This window comes from Salmo trutta, chromosome 19, assembly GCF_901001165.1.
Source record: "Salmo trutta chromosome 19, fSalTru1.1, whole genome shotgun sequence".
Lineage (NCBI taxonomy): Eukaryota > Metazoa > Chordata > Actinopteri > Salmoniformes > Salmonidae > Salmo > Salmo trutta.
In genome coordinates this window covers 15833566-15852563 of record NC_042975.1, presented here as the reverse complement: position 1 = coordinate 15852563, position 18998 = coordinate 15833566, and the positions used below count along the sequence as shown (strand labels likewise).

Genomic DNA, 18998 nt, shown 5'->3' with positions numbered 1-18998 from the left:
AACTTCATCCCTGTGACAGATAACTCTCTCAATGACCACCAAGATATAGTCCCCTAATGGTAGATACTGTTATTTATACTGTACACTCTATATACTGTAACTTGGCTGCTCTGTGAATTCAAAGAACTGTCCAGTGGTCTGATATGCATAATTTGATATAGAACATAGACAGGCATTTACATGTGGTGCTTTGACTTGATTATTTCTTCTACAAGCTATGATGGCCCATCCATATACAGTGGGGGGAAAAAAGTATTTCATCCCCTGCTGATTTTGACCGTTTGCCCACTGACAAAGAAAGGATCAGTCTATAATTTTAATGGTAGGTTTATTTGAACATTGAGAGACAGAATAACAAATGCATGTCAGAAATGTTATAAATTGATTTGCATTTTAATGAGGGAAATAAGTACTTGACCCCCTCTCAATCAGAAAGATTTCTGGCTCGCAGGTGTCTTTTATACAGGTAACGAGCTTGTCAATGATCTCAAGGCAGCTGGGACCATAGTCACCAAAAAAACAATTGGTAACACACTATGCCGTGAAGGACTGAAATCCTGCAGCGCCCGCAAGGTCCCCCTGCTCAAGAATACATATACATGCCAGTCTGAAGTTTGCCAATGAACATCTGAATGACTCAGAGGACAACTGGTGAAAGTGTAGTGGTCAGATGAGACCAAAATGGAGCTCTTTGACATCAACTCAACTCACCGTGTTTGGAAGAGGAGGAATGCTGCCTATGACCCCAAGAACACCATCTCCACCATCAAACATGGAGGTGGAAACATTATGCTTTGGGAGTGTTTTTCTGCTAAGGGGACAGGACAACTTCACCGTATCAAAGGGACGATGGACGGGGCCATGTACCGTCAAATCTTGGGTGTGAACCTCCTTCCCTCATCCAGGGCATTGAAAATGGGTCGTGGATGGATATTCCAGCATGACAATGACCCAAAACACATGACCAAGGCAACAAAGGAGTGGCTCAAGAAGAAGCACATTAAGGTCCTGGAGTGGCCTAGCTAGTCTCCAGACCTTAATCCCATAGAAAATCTGTGGAGGGAGCTGAAGGTTCGAGTTGCCAAACGTCAGCCTCGAAACCTTAATGACTTGGAGAAGATCTGCAAAGAGGAGTGGGACAAATTCCTCCTGAGATGTGTACAAACCTGTTGGCCAACTACAAGAAACGTCTGACCTCTGTGATTGCCAACAAGGATTTTGCCACCAAGTACTAAGTCATGTTTTGCAGAGGGGTCAAATACTTATTTCCCTCATTAAAATGCAAATAATTTTAAAACATTTTTGACATGCGTTTTTCTGGATTTTTCTGTTGTTATTCTGTCTCTCGCTGTTCAAATAAACCTACTATTAAAATTGTAGACTGATCATTTGTTTGCAAGTGGGAAAACGTACAAAATCAGCAGGGGATCAAATATGTACCGCAGCCACATGATCCCTCATCTACATTCCGCCACGGCAAAATGGTGCCTTTGCCATGGGATGTTGGGTCTAATTAAAGGACCAGAGGCATCATTTATAAATGTTGCATAAATTCCACCCTAAATTCCTGCATGTGCCATTTCTGAAAAGTCATTGCAAGTGCAAAAAATATTGATATTTATATATTTGGTGCACGCCATACATATGCAAGTTTCCCGTTATAAATCAGACCTGTCATAAAACTGTGTGTCCGTGAACGAGCATAATAACTCTCCCTGAAAAATGCCCGCCGTTTACCTTTTATGGTGATAATACCTGTCACGTCCTGACCATATACTTAGGTATTTTTGTATTATATTTGGTCAGGACGTGGCAGAGTTATGTTTGGTTATGGTATAGTGGGGTTGTGAGTGTTGGGTTAGGTTTTCTATGTGTATGTCTATGTTTGGTTAATTTGGGTTGGGACTCTCAGTTGAAGGCAGGTGTTGTCTATCTGCCTTTGATTGAGAGTCCCATATAGTGGGGTGTGTTTGTGTTTGGTATTTGTGGGTAATTGTATTTTGCACTGTGTTTCGTTTTTCCTGTGAAACTGTCACCTTTCGCCTTTGCGTGTTTATTTTGTTTTGTCGTTTCCATCTATAATAAATATGATGTGGAACAGTCAACTTGCTGCGTATTGGTCATCAAGTGATTTCGACATATCTTCCGATGAGGGAGAATACGAGGAATGTGACAATAACACCCTTTATTTGCTGTATAATTTGGAACTATTAGGCCACGGCATGCAAAAGATGAGTTGTTGTTCAATATTTACACTGAACAAAAATATAAACACAACATGTAAAGTGTTGGTCCCATGTTTCATGAGATAAAATCAAAGATCCCAGAAATGTTGCATACGCACAAAAAGCATGTGCTCTTCACAGATGAATCCCAGTTTCAATAGTACTGGGCAGATGGCAGACAGTGTGTATGGCATCTTGTGGGCGAGTGGTTTGCTGATGTCAACATTGTGAACAGAGTACCCCATGGTGGCGGTGGGGTTATGGAATGGGCAGGTATAAGCTACGGACAACGAACACAATTGCATTTTATCGATGACAGTTTGAATGCACAGAGATACCGTGACGAGATCCTGAGGCCCATTGTCGTGCCATTCATCTGCCGCCATGATTCTCCTGCATGATGGCACCGACAGAGATGGTCGCCTCGCTTCGAGTCCTTAGGAAACTATGCTGTATTTCGTTATTTTATGTATTATTTCTTACATTATTACCCCAGGAAATCTTAAGTCTTATTACATACAGCCGGGAAGAACTATTGGATATAAGAGCGACGTCAACTTACCAACATTACGATCAGGAATATGACTTCCCAAAGCGGATCCTCTGTTTGGACCACCACCCAGGACAATGGACCAAATCCCAGAAGCCGACCCAAAACAACGGCCCCGCAGAAGGGGCAGACGGAGCGGCCCCCGGGTCAGGCTCTGTAGACGTGCACATCTCCCACTGCTCCCGAGTATACTACTCGCCAATGTCCAGTCTCTGGACAACGAAGTAGATGAAATTCGAGCAAGGGTTGCCTTCCAAAGAGACATCAGAGATTGTAACATTCTCTGTTTCACGGAAACATGGCTCTCTCGGATATGTTGATGGAGTCGGTTCAGCCACCGGGCTTCTCCATGCATCACGCCAACAGAGATAAACTCCTCTCTGGGAAGAGGAAGGGCAGGGGGGTATTCTTCATGATTAACGACTCGTGGTGTAATCATAACAACATACAGGAACTCAAGGCCTTCTGCTCACCCAACCTAGAATTCCTTACAATCAAATGCCGGCCATATTATCTCCCAAGAGAATTCTCGTCAGTTATCGTCACAGCTGTGTACATTCCCCCTCAAGCAGACACCAAGACGGCCCTCAAGGAACTTCACTGGACTCTATGTAAACTGGAAACCATATATCCTGAGACTGCATTTATTTTAGCTGGAGATTTTAACACAGCAAATTTGAGAACAAGACTACCTAAATTCTATCAGCATATTGATTGTACTACGCGTGGGTGTAATACACTCGATCACTGCTACTCTAACTTCCGCGATGCATACAAAGCCCTCCCCCGCCCTTCCTTCGGCATATCCAATCATGACGCCATCTTGCTCCTACTGTCTTATAGGCAGAAACTCAAACAGGATTTACCAGTAACTAGAACCATTCAACGCTGGTCTGACCAATCGGAATCCACTCTTCAAGATTGTTTTGATCACGTGGACTGGGATATGTTCCAGTCAGCCTCAGATAACAACAATGATCTATACGCTGACTCGGTGAGTGAGTTTATAAAGAAGTGCATTGGAGATGTTGTACCCACTGTAACTATTAAAACCTACCCTAACCAGAAACTGTGGATGGCTGGTAGCAAAACTGAAAGCGCGAACCCCCGCATTTAACCATAGAAAGAGGTCTGGGAATATGGCTGAATATAAACAGTGTAGTTATTCCCTCCGCAAGGCAATCAAACAAGGGAAATGCTGGTACAAGGACAAAGTGGAGTCGCAATTCAATGACTCAGACACGAGACGTATGTGACAGGGTCTACAGGAAATCACAGACTACAAAAAGAAAACCAGCCACGTCACGGACACCGACGTCACACTTCCAGACGAACTAAACACCTTCTTTGCCCGTTTTGAGGATAATACAGTGCCACTGTCATGGCCCACTAACAAAAACTGCACCCCTCTATTCTCCGTGGCCAACGTGAGTAAAACATTTAAATGTGTTAATCCTCGCAAGGCTGCTGGCCCAGACGGCATCTCTAACCGCATCCTAAAAGCATCCGCAGACCAGCTGGCTGGTGTGTTTACAGACATATTCAATCGCTCTGTATCCCAGTCATGCTTCAAGATGGCCACCATTGTTCCTGTACACAAGAAGGCAAAGGTAACTGAACGTAATGACTACCGCCCCGTAGCACTCACTTCTGTCATCATGAAGTGCTTTGAGGATCATATCACCTCCACCTTACCGGCCTCCCTAGACCCACTTCAGTTTGCATACCGCCCCAACAGGTCCACAGATGATGCAATCGCCATCACACTGCACACTGCTCTATCCCATCTGGACAAGAGGAATACCTATGTAAGAATGCTGTTCATTGACTACAGCTCAGCATTCAACACCATAGTACCCTCTAAGCTCATCATCAAGCTGGGGGCCCTGGAAAGACCTGTGCAATTGGGCTTTCCTGGACTTTCTGATGGGCCGTCCCCAGGTGGTGAAGGTAGGAAACAACATCTCCACTTCGCTGACCCTCAACACTGGAGCCCCACAAGGGTGCATGCTCAGCCCCCTCCTGTACTCCCTGTTCACCCATGACTGCGTGGCTATGCACGCCTCCAACTCAATCATCAAGTTTGCAGACGACAAAACAGTAGTGGGCTTGATTACCAACAACAACGAGACAGCCTACAGGGAGGAGGTGAGGGCACCCGGAATGTGGTGTCAGGGAAACAACCTCTCATTCAACAAAGCAAAACAAAGGAGATGATCATGGACTTCAGGAAACAGCAGAGGGAGCATACCCCTGTCCACATCGAAGGAACAGCAGTGGGGAAGGTGGAAAGTTTTAAGTTCCTCGGCACACACATCACTGACAAACTAAAATGGTCCACCAACACAGACAGTGTGGTTTAGAAGGCGCTACAGCACCTCTTCAACCTCAGGAGGATGAAGAAATTGTTGAGAGCATCCTGTCAGGCTGTATCACAGCCTGGTACGGCAACTGCACTGCCCGCAACCGCAAGGCTCTCCAGATGGTGGTGCGGTCCGCACAACGCGTCACCAGGGGCAAACTACCTGCCCTCCATGACACCTACAGCACCCTATGTCACAGGCAGGCCAAAAAGATCATCAAGGACAACAACCACCCAAGCCACTGTCTGTTCACACCTCTACCATCCAGAAGGCGAGGTCAGTACAGGCTGGGACCGAGAGACTGAAAAACAGTTTCTATCTCAAGGCCATCAGACTGCTAAACTGCAATCACAAACTCAGAAAGGCTGCTTCCAACATCGAGACCCAATCACTGGCCACTTTAATAAATCGATCACTAGTCACTTTAAACAATGCCACTCCTTTAGATTTGTGAGTATTAGGTAGTTGTTGGGAAATTGTTAGTTTACTTGTTAGATATTACTGTACTGTCGGAACTAGAAGCAGAAGCATTTCACTACACTCGCATTAACATCTGCTAGCTATGTGTATGTGACCAGTAAAATGTGATTTTATTTTATTTTATTTGTTTCATCATGATAGTGCATGGCCCCATGTCGCAATGATCTGTTCACAATTGCTGGAAGCTGAAAATGTCCCAGATCTTCCATGTTATGCATACTCACTAGACATGTCACCCATTGAGCATGTTTGGGATGCTCTGGATTGAAGTGTACAACAGCGTGTTCCAGTTCTCACCAATATCCAGCAACTTTGCACAACCATTGAAGAGGAGTGGGACAGCATTCCACTGGCAACAATCAACAGCCTGATCAACTCTATGCGAAGAAGATGTGTCGTGCTGCATGAGGCAAATAGTGGTCACACCAGATACTGACTGGTATTCTGATCCATGACACTACATTTTCTTTTGGTATCTGTGACCAACAGATGCATATCTGTTTTCCAAGTCATATGAAATCCATAGATTAGGGCCGAATACATTTTTTTCAATTTACACATTTTCTGATATGAACCCTAACTGTAAAATTGTTGAAATTGTTGCATGTTGTGTTCATACACTGCTCAAAAAAATAAAGGGAACATTAAAATAACACATCCTAGATCTGAATGAATGAAATAATCTTATTAAATACTTTTTTCTTTACATAGTTGAATGTGCTGACAACAAAATCACACAAAAATAATCAATGGAAATCCAATTTATCAACCCATGGAGGTCTGGATTTGGAGTCACACTCAAAATTAAAGTGGAAAACCACACTACAGGCTGATCCAACTTTGATGTAATGTCCTTAACCTCTCTGGGCCTCGCTTGCGTCCCACCTACTCAACAGCCAGTGTAATCCCGTGGCGCGATATTCAAATACCTGAGAAATGCTATTACTTCAATTTCTCAAACATATGACTATTTTACACCATTTTAAAGACAAGACTCTCGTTAATCTAACCACACTGTCCGATTTCAAAAAGGCTTTACAACGAAAGCAAAACATTAGATTATGTCAGCAGAGTACCCAGCCAGAAATTATCAGACACCCATTTTTCAAGCTAGCATATAATGTCACATAAACCCAAACCACAGCTAAATGCAGCACTAACCTTTGATGATCTTCTTCAGATGACAATCCTAGGACATTATGTTATACAATACATGCATGTTTTGTTCAATCAAGTTCATATTTATATCAAAAACCAGCTTGATACATTAGCATGTGACTAGCATGTGACTAGCATTCCCACCGAACACTTCCGGTGAATTTACGAAATTACTCATGATAAACGTTCACAAAAAACATAACAATTATTTTAAGAATTATAGATACAGAACTCCTTTATGCACTCGCTATGTCCGATTTTAAAATAGCTTTTCGGTGAAAGCACATTTTGCAATATTCTGAGTAGATAGCCCGGCCATCACAGGCTAGCTATTTTGACACCCACCAAGTGTGGTACTCACCAAACTCCAATTTACTATTAGAAAAGTTTGATTACCTTTGCTGTTCTTCGTCAGAATGCACTCCCAGGACTTCTACTTCAATAACAAATGTTGGTTTGGTTCCAAATAATCCATAGTTATATCCAAATAGCGGCGTTTTGTTCGTGCATTCAAGACACTATCCGAAGGGTAAAGAAGAGTGACGCGCCCGACGCGTTTCGTGACAAAAAAATTCAAAATATTCCATTACCGTACTTCGAAGCATGTCAAACGCTGTTTAAAATCAATTTTTATGCTATTTTTCTTGTTAAAAAAGCGATAATATTCCGACCGGGAGTCGTTGTTTTCGTTCAAAGAGAGAGAAAGTAAACATGGTGTCGGCTCGTGCACGTGCCTCCAGTCTCATTGTCCTCAGATCGACCACTTACAAAATGCGCTAATGTTTTTAACCCAGGGCCTGCAAAGCCACCATTCATCGTTCTGGCGCCTTCTGAGAGCCTATGGGAGCGTTAGAAAATGTCACGTTATGCCAGAGATCCCCTGTTTTGGTTAGAGATGATCAAGAAGGCCAAGAAATAGTCAGAGAGAGCGCTTCCTGTTTGGAATCTTCTCAGGTTTTGGCCTGCCAAATGAGTTCTGTTATACTCACAGACACCATTCAAACAGTTTTAGAAACTTTAGGGTGTTTTCTATCCGAATCAAACAATTATATGCATATTCTAGTTACTGGGCAGGAGTAGTAACCAGATTAAATCGGGTACGTTTTTTATCTGGCCATGCAAATACTGCCCCCTATCCCCAACAGGTTAAAACAAGTCAAAATGAGGCTCAGTAGTGTGTGTGGCCTCCACGTGCCTGTATGACCTCCCTACAATGCCTGGGCATGCTCCTGATGAGGTGGCGGATGGTCTCCTGAGGGATCTCCTCCCAGACCTGGACTAAAGCATCCGTCAACTCCTGGACAGTCTGTGGTGCAACGTGGCGTTGGTGGATGGAGCGTGACATGATGTCCCTGATGTGCTCAATTGGATTCAGGTCTGGGGAACGGGTGGGCCAGTCCATAGCATCAATGCCTTCCTCTTGCAGGAACTGCTGACATACTCCAGCCACATGAGGTCTAGCATTGTCTTGCATTAGGAGGAACCCAGGGCCAACCACACCAGCATATGGTCTCACAAGGCATCTGAGGATCTCATCTCGGTACCTAATGGCAGTCAGGCTACCTCTGGCAAGCACATGGAGGGCTGGGCCGGCCCCCCAAAGAAATGCCACACCACACCATGACTGACCCACCGCCAAACCGGTCATGCTGGAGGATGTTGCAGGCAGCAGAACGTTCTCCACGGCATCTCCAGACTCTGTCACATGTGCTCAGTGTGAACCTGCTTTCATCTGTGAAGAGCACAGGGCGCCAGTGGCGAATTTGCCAATCTTGGTGTTCTCTGGCAAATGCCAAACGTCCTGCACGGTGTTGGGCTGTAAGCACAACCCCCACCTGTGGACGTCGGGCCCTCATACCACCCTCATGGAGTCTGTTTCTGACCGTTTGAGCAGACACATGCACATTTGTGGCCTGCTGGAGGTCATTTTGCAGGGCTCTGGCAGTGCTCCTCCTGCTCCTCCTTGCACAAAGGCGGAGGTAGTGGTCCTGCTGCTGGGTTGTTGCCCTCCTACGGCCTCCTCCACGTCTCCTGATGTACTGGCCTGTCTCCTGGTAGCGCCTCCATGCTCTGGACACTACGCTGACAGACAGAGCAAACCTTCTTGCCACAGCTCGCATTGATGTGCCATCCAGGATGAGCTGCACTACCTGAGCCACTTGTGTGGGTTGTAGACTCCGTCTCATGCTACCACTAGAGTGAAAGCACCACCAGCATTCAAAAGTGACCAAAACATCAGCCAGGAAGCATAGGAACTGAGAAGTGGTCTGTGGTCACCACCTGCAGAACCACTCCTTTATTGGGGGTGTCTTGCTAATTGCCTATAATTTCCACCTGTTGTCTATTCCATTTGTACAACAGCATGTGAAATTTATTGTCAATCAGTGTTGCTTCCTAAGTGGACAGTTTGATTTCACAGAAGTGTGATTGACTTGGAGTTACATTGTGTTGTTTAAGTGTTCCCTTTATTTTTTTGAGCAGTGTATTTTTCTTCCGTGTCGTTAAACAATAGATTATTAGGTTTCAAATTCCTGTCTTGCTGTAGGTGCTGAGATTAAATAGGCAAATGTCTCCTATCGCACAGCAATATTGTAGCCTACCAATACTGTCAAATATTTTACATAAACTACCTGTCTGTTTACTGTGTTGTTTTAATCTAGCAGTAATTTATGCTGAATTTGGAAAAGGACTTTGTCCGTTTCTGAAAGAGAAAACAATGGCAAATTGTTGTGGACCTATCAGCAGAACAATGTTTTTCAGTATTCATCAACACCATTCTGTATACATCTGGCCCTTCTTTGGACACTGTGCTAACAAACCTCCAAACGAGCTTCAATGCCATACAACCCTCCTTCCATGGCCTTAACTGCTTTTAAATGCTAGTAAAACTAAGTTCATGCTCTTCAACAAATTGCTGCCCACACCCTCCCGACCGACTAGCATCGCTACTCTGGACAGTTCTGACCTAGAATATGTGGACAACTACAAATTCCTAGGTGTCTGGTTAGACTGTAAACTCTCATTCCAGACACACATTAAGCTCCAATCCAAAATTAAATCTAGAATCGGCTTCCTATTTTGCAACAAAGCCTCCTTCACTCATGCCGCCAAACATACCCTCGTAAATCTGACTATCCTACTGATCCTTGACTTTGGCGATGTCATTTACAAAATAGCCCCCAACACACTACTCAGCAAACTGGATGCAGTCTATCACAGTGCCATCTGTTTTATCACCAAAGCCCCATATACTACCCACCACTGCGACCTGTATGCTCTCATTGGCTGGCCCTCACTACATATCCGTAGTCGCCAAACTCACTGGCTCCAGGTCATCTATAAGTCTTTGCTTGGTAAAGCCCCGCCTTATCTCAGTTCACTGGTCACCACAGCAACACCCACCCGTAGCACGCGCTCCAGCAGGTATATTGCACTGGTCATCCCCAAAGCCAACACTTCCTTCCAGTTCTCTGCTGCCAATGACTGGAACGAATTGCAAAAATCTCTAGAGCTGGAGTCTTATATCTCTCTACCTAACTTTAAGCATCAGCTGTCTGAGCAGCTTTCCGATCACTGTACCTGTACACAGCCAATCTGTATATAGCACACCCGACTACCTCATCCCCATATTATTACTTACCCTCTTGCTCTTTTGCATCCCAGTATCTCTACTTGCACATTCATCATCTGCACATCTATCACTCCAGTATTAATGCTAAATTGTAATTATTTTCGCCTCTAGGGCCTATTTATTGCCTACCTTCCTACTCTTCTACATTTGCACACACTGTACATAGATTTGTCTATTTTTCTTTTATTTTGTGTTATTGACTGTACGTTTGTTTCTGTGTAACTATGTGTTGTTGTTTTTGTCGCACTGCTTTGCTTTATCTTGGCCAGGTTACAGTTGTAAATGAGAACTTGTTCTCAACTGGCCTACCTGGTTAAAATAAAGGTGAAATAAAAAATAAATGAATGAAATTGACTTATCCCCAAATATGATAGACTGCTTGTGAATTCAGAAACATTTTCTAAGGCAGGCTACTAAAAAAATGTAATTACAGTACTTACAGTAGCTTACAGTAGCTTACTTCTGTTCGCCTGTTAAATTTGACTGTATACCGGTATTATAAACCACGCTACCTATGATATTGAAAAACTTGAAATACATAGCCTATCTATTTACTAGGCTACTTGGTCCAATGAAATGAGAGATACAGATGATAATTTGTTGTATGGCCAGAAAAGGTGAGGAATTTATTCAGCAATGGTTATGACAATAAAATGAATAGGAAAAAGATTCCTATGTTTAATTATTTTAAATTCGGAAAAAAATGTATGAATAGACTTTTTATCATATCCCTGATTTGGACCATGTATTGCAATACAGATTGCAATACAATATTTTGACCACTAGCAAATGTGCGTATGCTTGGTCTAAAGTTTTTGGGGAAGTGAGCACATTCTCATGTCAAGTTAAAGTTGTATAAATGCCAACTTTTGCGTGAAAACTGGAGCAAGCACATTCTGGGTATCTGTTGTACAATAGGGCTATGCACGGTTTGTAAATGATGCCCCAGATCTGGTAATATTCCTTCCTCTGTCTCTTACTGACAGTAATAACCTGCTCATTACATCTCGCTCTCATTCTCTCCTTTGTCCTCATCTATTATGAATTTTCTAACAATAGCATGTCCAGACATGACCCCTGACCAATGAAACACCCATCAGCTCAGCTCTGATCTCTGGGATCCGTATTAGAAATCCATCTTCAGAAGGAAGTTATTATTTTATAATGGGAACATGAACTTTTAGCTCTACTGTCAATATGTTGGGAATGGGCAATAAAGGGACTAAAGATAATTAATGACAGATGTATATTACTACCAGGTCCTAAAAAAACAACTGATTACATTATTTACATACTGTATATAAACAGTATGCTGTACTTTATCATAACTTGCCATAGGGCAACAATTCCTTTGAAAAGTTGGATTTTCTGGTTTCAGTCACAGAAAAGCTCAACATACCATACTGCTTCATACCCTTTTCAGTGTGAAAACTTCATTCATTCCACTGCTTATATTTTTACTCTTAGTAAAACCAAACTCTCTACAATGAAAGTAAGGTGTGAAGTTTGTGCCTGAAGTTCTTGAAGTTCAGGTGATGCCAGAGATAGTTTAACGTTTCTGGGAGCTTTCCTGATGTTCTCTAATCTCGGAGCAGATGTGTTAGAAAAGATACTACAACATGTATCAAAAACTCTTTGCAAGTTACGGGCAGGTCTATGGTCTAAATGTCCACTGCCCTTCAGAAACTTGAAATATCTGAACACCTGCAAAATCTTGATTTGTACAAATGATCAGTGACAAAAAATCTGCGCATCAAAACAAAGTTCCTTGTTAGTTGTCACATTCCTCAGTCTATTGACAGACGCTATGATACCAATTATATTATGGGCCTCTGTCCACGAGAAATTAGATAAAACATAGCCATAGCTCTCTGTCCTTCATAGAAGCCACAAGGTCTTCCATTCTGAGACCAGGGCATGTTGTGTCCACAAATGTCTCCTGAGTTCTACCCTGGAGGTCTTTCTCAATGAGAGTACCAACAGTATACGTGTACTGGTGACCAGCTCAGGATGTCTGTGGCCATGTCAGGCATTTTTCTAGTGCTGAACTTTGGCAAAGTGCTGCCCTGCTCTTGGTTAGTCAGGTGTTGTGACCAGTGAACCCTTTTCATCTCTCTCAGAATCCTGCTGTAGCAGCGAATTAGACACTGTTAAAACTGCTTTGTCAAGAGAATGCATAGCTGAGGAAATGAGGCCCTGTGGTGTGTGGTACTGGAGTAAAGGGGGTCCCATATGCAGGGTGCCATGCATGATTACGCTAAGGGACATGTCATGGAGTACTGAGCAGCCACAGCCAGAGGGCAGGGAGAGGGGAAGAGAAGGGAAAGGCTCAGTAAACTGTCTTATCCGCCAACTCGGACTGCTGAGATGGTTGCCATGCATATGTCTCTAGTCTGCTCTCCCTGAGGCTTGAGAGAGGCTGCTGCAGCCAGTTTTTCTGTTACATTACACATATTTGAAATCCATATACTACTTTTTGATTAATACTTCTTGACAATTTCTTCTACCGTAGGTATGCCAAAATCTTACATTTCCCTCATTGGCCTTGTAGCGCTGTACCCTCACCCAGCAGAGACATTGTCAAAATAAATTAACACTATTCTATTCAGTTTGTGATAAAGTAACTGGTCAGTGGTCTGAAAGTTGTGCAATAGCTACTATGAACCCTTCTGGATGGTTTTGATCTGTTGGCTTGACCAAAAGGTGAGCCATTTGGTAAGTGGGAGACTGTAGCAAGATGAAGTTTGGATGTTAATTACATGGAATAAACTTTCCCTGCCCTCGAACCATTAACAGCAGGTCATAAGCTTAATAAAAAATAAATAAAAAATAAAAAATACTTTATTAGTATACGCAATATGCATTTAATAGTACTTCACCAAAATGTGGTGAGTGACATAGTAACAGAGTAAATGGCATTGAGAAGAAGCAACATTTGCTACAGTAGTTGTAATTAGTGGGTGGGTATACATTTGAGCTGGAAATACCAAGGCATGTAAAAATTGAGCTGGAGGTCATAGTGGCTGTGTAGGCCTTCACTGAACTTACTGCAGCTTGTTTTACACACTGCAAAACAATAGATGATATAAGTCTACACATTGCAATAATCCTTACAAAACCATCAAAGCCAAAGCACATATTCTCGTGTAATCGTTCCTGTGAATGAAGTTGACTCCATGATTTTTAATTGGGCTTCTTCTAGCAGAGGACACTGCATACTCCAGTTCGCCCTATTTGAAATGCCCTTAGATATCTTGCAAATGTGTATCCTCGATAACAAAGTTCACCAAACCAAAGATATCAGATATCTCTATGAAATCCACAGACCTACTTAGTTCTGCCTTTTCTCTAAGGGGGATGAGAGAAGGGCATCCGAGGCTAGACAGAATCCATTGTGACAAGGCTGCCAGCCTGTTGATCTCCAGTTAATCACGCCAAATTGTGTGCCTAATTGCTGATTTACACAGTCCCTAATGGCATCCGAAGCCTGTTCCTAAATTAAGGGTTTAGCCAGACCTTCCCCGTCTCTCTCGCTCTCCCTCTTTATATCTCTTTCACACCCACATGCACACACATCTCTCTCTCTCATCGCTGTCTCCACCACCCTCCCTCTCTCTCTCTCACTCACACACTCTCTCTCCTCCCCTAATTCTCTCTAATAGATACTCACAGTTAGAATTTCCCTTAATAAGCATTCTGTAGATGCAGTGATATATGGGTGGTTGAGCTCTAGCATCAATCAATCAAGCCCTTCAAAACCCACACCTCATTGTTGTAAAACCTGCCCAACATAGACATTTCGTATATTGCTGTATATAAATCTAAAGTGTACAAGTCATTAGCTGTCCAATTTGCCCTCAATCCCTACCATCCCATAAATATACTCTTAGAAAAAAAGTTGCTTTCTAGAACCTAAAATGGTTCTTCCTCTGTTCCCATAGGAGAACCCTTTGAAGAACCATTTTTGGTTCCAGGTAGAACCCTTTTGGGTTCCATGTAAAACCTTTTCCAGAAAGGGTTCTATATTGAACCCAAAAGGGTTCTACCTGGAACCCAAAAAGGTTCTCCTATGGGGACAGCCAAAGAACCCTTTTGTAACCCTTTTTTCTAAGTGTAGAGTAATAAGCTGTGTTAAGTAGGTTAGTAGAGAGTGCCACTTTTAGTTTACTTGATACAAACAGTACTGTGCTATTGTATGTGTTTCACAGGGCTGGAATAAGAGGGGCAGAGTGTGGGCTCAGAACTAGATCTGAGGACAACAGGCAGGTGGACTGCCCTCAGAATAATAGATCATATGTTCGCTCTCCGGTTATTTCTCGAATGCAATTGGGTGCTGAATCCTCGTTGTAAAGTCCACAACAAAAATAATTGGACAGCACACCATAAATAATCTTCCATATTTCATTTATTCTACAGCCCTTCACATACTGATGGTTAGATAAGAGGGTTTGGATCACACTTCTGACACCAGTTTATGTTACAGTTATATAGATAAGAGAGACAGTTGTCAAGTTAACATGTTTACTGAGAAGATAACATAGCAAAATCAGGTCATACATCTGTATCCTTGAACTAGAATGAACCTGTACACGACACCCAGATCTTTCCAAAATGTCTTTGTCTTTGTAACAAAAGAAGGAGAGGTTGTAATTTGAGAAGACACAACACATTAATACATGAATAGTCATCATCCAATTCTGATAGTTCTGTAATATACCAAATATGCTGATAGATATAGTAATGGATTGGCATTAGTATGAACCTTTTTTGTGTAATATGCTCTATTATATGGCTTCTGAGGGAGGGAAGTCATTCTATGAGTAACATGGTCTTCCTGCACTTCACCTCATAGAATATGTCATATACATAATTTAATAAGTTCAAAACCCCAGACCTAGGCCCACAACATATGTACTGAATGTATTTGGAATATAATGGCGCCGGAGGAGATTGCTGCTGTTTTACGGGCTCCTAACCAATTGTGCTCTTGTGTGTGTTTTTTTCACGTTATTTGTAACTTATTTTGTACATAATGTTTCTGCCATTGTCTCTTATGAGCGAAAAGAGTATCTGGATATCAGAACAGCGATTACTCACTTCGTACTGGATGAAGATTTTTTCATTAACGACTCGGACGCAAAGGACTTACTTCAGACACCGTATAAGGCCCAATCCCCGTCATTCGCATGAAGAAGAGAAGGAGATATAGTGGTCGTAGGTCGGGGTGCCTGGTAAGAATCCGACGGCGAGTGGGTAACCCACCTCTACCATCAGTCCTATTAGCCAACGTGCAATGATTGGATAATAAAGTGGATGAGCTCCGATCTAGACTATCCTACCAACGGGACATATCTTATGTTTCACCTAGTCGAGACTGAAAAACGACATAGATAACATACATCTGGTTGGGTTTTCTGTGCATCAGCAAGATAGAACAGCTACCTCTGGTAAGACAAGGGGTGGTGGTCTGTGCCTATTTGTCAATAACAGCTGTTGCACAAAATCTTAAGATCACCAACGAACTGTCATGGTCCAAACACACCAAGATAGTCATGAAGAGGGAACAACAACGCCTTTTGCCCCTCAGGAGACTGAAAATATTTGGCATGGGTCCTCAGATCCTCAAAAAGTTCTACAGCTGCACCATCGAGAGCATACTGACTGGTTGCATCACCGCCTGGTATGGCAACTGCTCAGCCTCTGACCGCAAGGCACTACAGAAGGTAGTGTGTATGGCCAAGTACATCACTGGGGCCAAACTTCCTGCCATCCAGGACCTCTATACCAGATTCTGTTAGAGGAAGGCCCTAAAAATTGCCAAAGACTCCAGCCACCCGAGTCATCAACTGTTCTCTCTGCTACTGCATGGAAATTGATCCTCCTCCTACCCCCTACCTGGGCCCAGATGTTGGTGCTGGATGTTGCTGTTCATCCTCCTACACTGTTGAGGATTGTTTACTAAAGCAATGGCAGGCGCGCTGACAAGCATGGTTATCAGAGAACTGATGAGTGTGGTTATGACATGGCTTGTCTTACCCGCCCGGCCGTTCTGGGGAGGAGGGCAAGTGTGGTTTGAGTGTGTGTGTGTGTGTGTGTGTGTGTGTGTGTGTGTGTGTGTGTGTGTGTGTGTGTCAGAGAGAGAAAGAGATAGAGAGATTATGTGTGTCAGTGAGAGACACAGAGATTGAGTGAGGGTAGGGGGGAGGGGTGGAGACAGGAAGGAAGTGTTTACTGGTCTTGACATTTCCATTCCCAGAAGAGCCTGGTCTTTGCTAGTCAGGTGTGTCAGTGCGAATGGCGCCAGAGTTGCTGTGCCTCCCTACGTTTTAAGAGGTCACGTTAAAAACATAATTTTCCAGTGTTTTATATACAGTGCTTTCAGAAAGTATTCACACCCCTTGACTTTTTCCACATTTTGTTGTGTTGCAAAGTGGGATTAAAATTGATTGAATTGTCCTTTTTTTTGTCAACTATCTAGACCAAATACTCTGTAATGTCAACATTTTTTTAAATGGAAAACAGTAATATATCTTGAATAGATAAGTATTCAACCCCCTGAGTCAATACGTTAGTATCACCTTTCTGGGTAAGTCTTTAAGAGCTTTGTACACCTAGATTGCACAATATTTGTCCGTTATTCTTTTGAAAATTCTTAAAGCTCTGTCAAGTTAGTTGTTGATCATTGCTAGACAGCCATTTTCAAGTCTTGTCATAGATTGTCAAGCTGATTTTAGTCAAAACTGTAACTACACCACTCATTCAGTGTCGTCTTGGTAAGCTACTCCAGTGTATGTGTGGCCTTGTGTTTTAGGTTATTGTCTTGCTGAAAGGTTAATTTGTCTCCCAGTATCTAGGATTTTTGCCTCTGCTTAGTGCTGTTCCATAAAAAAACTCCCTAGTCCTTGCTGATGACAAGCATACCCATAACATGATGCAGCCACCATCATTCTTGAAAATATGAATAGTGGTACTCAGTGATTGTGTTGTGTTGGATTTGTTTGGCCCAAGCATAATGCTTTGTATTCAGGACAAAAAAAAATTCCCCAGAAAAACATCCCCACAGCATGATTCTGCCACCACCATGCTTCACCGTTGGGATGGTGCCAATGTAAGGGGTGTTTAACTGGTGGCAGAGAAGTCAGACGCAGGAGAGAAATAACTGTGTTTCCAACGGCGCAGTTTATACAAAACAAAACCACCGGAAAACATAATAATAAAAGTCAATGGGTAAACATAACCCCACGCACACCAGTACAGACGTACACAAACACTTACAATAAACAATCTCTGACAAGGACATGAGGGGAAACAGAGGGTTAAATACAAAACATGTAATTGATGGGATTGGAACCAGGTGTGAAGGAAGACAAGACAAAACCAATGGAAAATGAAAAATGGATCAGTGATGGCTAGAAGATCGGTGACGTCGACCGCCGAACACCGCCCAAACAAGGAGAGGGACCGACTTCGGCGGAAGTCGTGACAGCAAGGTTTCCTCCAGACATGACGCTTGGCATTCAAGCCAAATAATCTTGTTTCTCTTGGTCTGAGAGACCTTTAGGTGACTTTTGGCAAACTCTAAGCAGGCTGTCATGTGCCTTTTACTTAGGAGTGGCTTCCGTCTGGCCACTCTACTGTAAAGACCTGATTGGTGGAGTGCTGCAGAGATGGTTGTCCTTCTGGAAGGTTCTCCCATCTCCACAGAGGAACTCTGGAGCTCTGTCAGAGTGACCGATTGCTCAGTTTGGCTGGGCAGCCAGCTCCAAGGAAGAGTCTTGGTAGTTCCAATTTTCTTCCATTTACGAATGATGGAGACCACTGTGTTCTTGGGGACCTTCAAAGCTGCAGAAATGTTTTGGTACCCTTCCCTTGATCTGTGCCTCGACACAATCCTGTCTCGGAGTTCTACGGACAATTCCTTCGACCTCATGGCTTGGTTTTTGCTCTGACATGCACTGTCAACTGATGGATAATTTCTAAATCATGTCCAATCAATTGAATTTACTATAGGTGGACTTCAATCAAGTTGTAGAAACATCTCAAGGATGATCAATGGAAACAGGATGCACCTGAGCTCAATTTCGAGTCTCATAGCAAAGGGTCTGAATACTTATGTAATTAAGATATTTCTGGTTTTTAGATATAATACATTTGCAAAAATGTCAAAACTGTTTTCGCTTTGTCATTATGGGTTATTGGGAGTAGATTGATGAGGATTTTTTGTTATTAAATCAATTTTAGAATAAGGCTGTGATGTAACAAAATGTGAAAAAAGGGAAGTAGTTCAAATACATTCTGAATGCACTGTATGTGTGTGTATGTGTGTGGGTGTGGGGTAGAGGTGTTTTTGTGGGAGGGGTGATGTGGGGTGTGTGCGTGTATGTATCCCACATCTGTTCATATAGGGTAATGATGTTAGGGACAGTATAGGATGGAATCACAAGCTGTAATATAAAATGAATAACAATTGCTTGGCAAAAATGTTGATTTTCTATTGCCAGTCCTTGTTATAGCTAACAATCCTTCGAAGAGTGGCTCCATTATTATACATATTATTCATCAATTGTGGAATGAATCAAGATATGCACCAT

The 18998-nt window shown here is 42.8% G+C and overlaps 1 protein-coding gene and 1 long non-coding RNA gene across 3 annotated transcripts in view; one reads left to right on the top strand and one right to left on the bottom strand.

Annotated features, from left to right (window-relative positions):
* Positions 1-18998, top strand: part of kirrel3a (kirre like nephrin family adhesion molecule 3a) — a 261823-nt gene that overhangs the window by 91323 nt on the left and 151502 nt on the right. The window lies entirely within an intron of this gene.
* Positions 6938-18998, bottom strand: part of LOC115154052 (uncharacterized) — a 13576-nt gene continuing 1515 nt past the window's right edge. Inside the window, exons 2-3 of the long non-coding RNA XR_003867812.1 lie at positions 9699-9701; positions 6938-6949 (exon numbers count right to left, since the gene is read on the bottom strand). This is a non-coding gene — a long non-coding RNA (uncharacterized LOC115154052). The remainder of the gene's footprint in view (positions 6950-9698; positions 9702-18998) is intronic.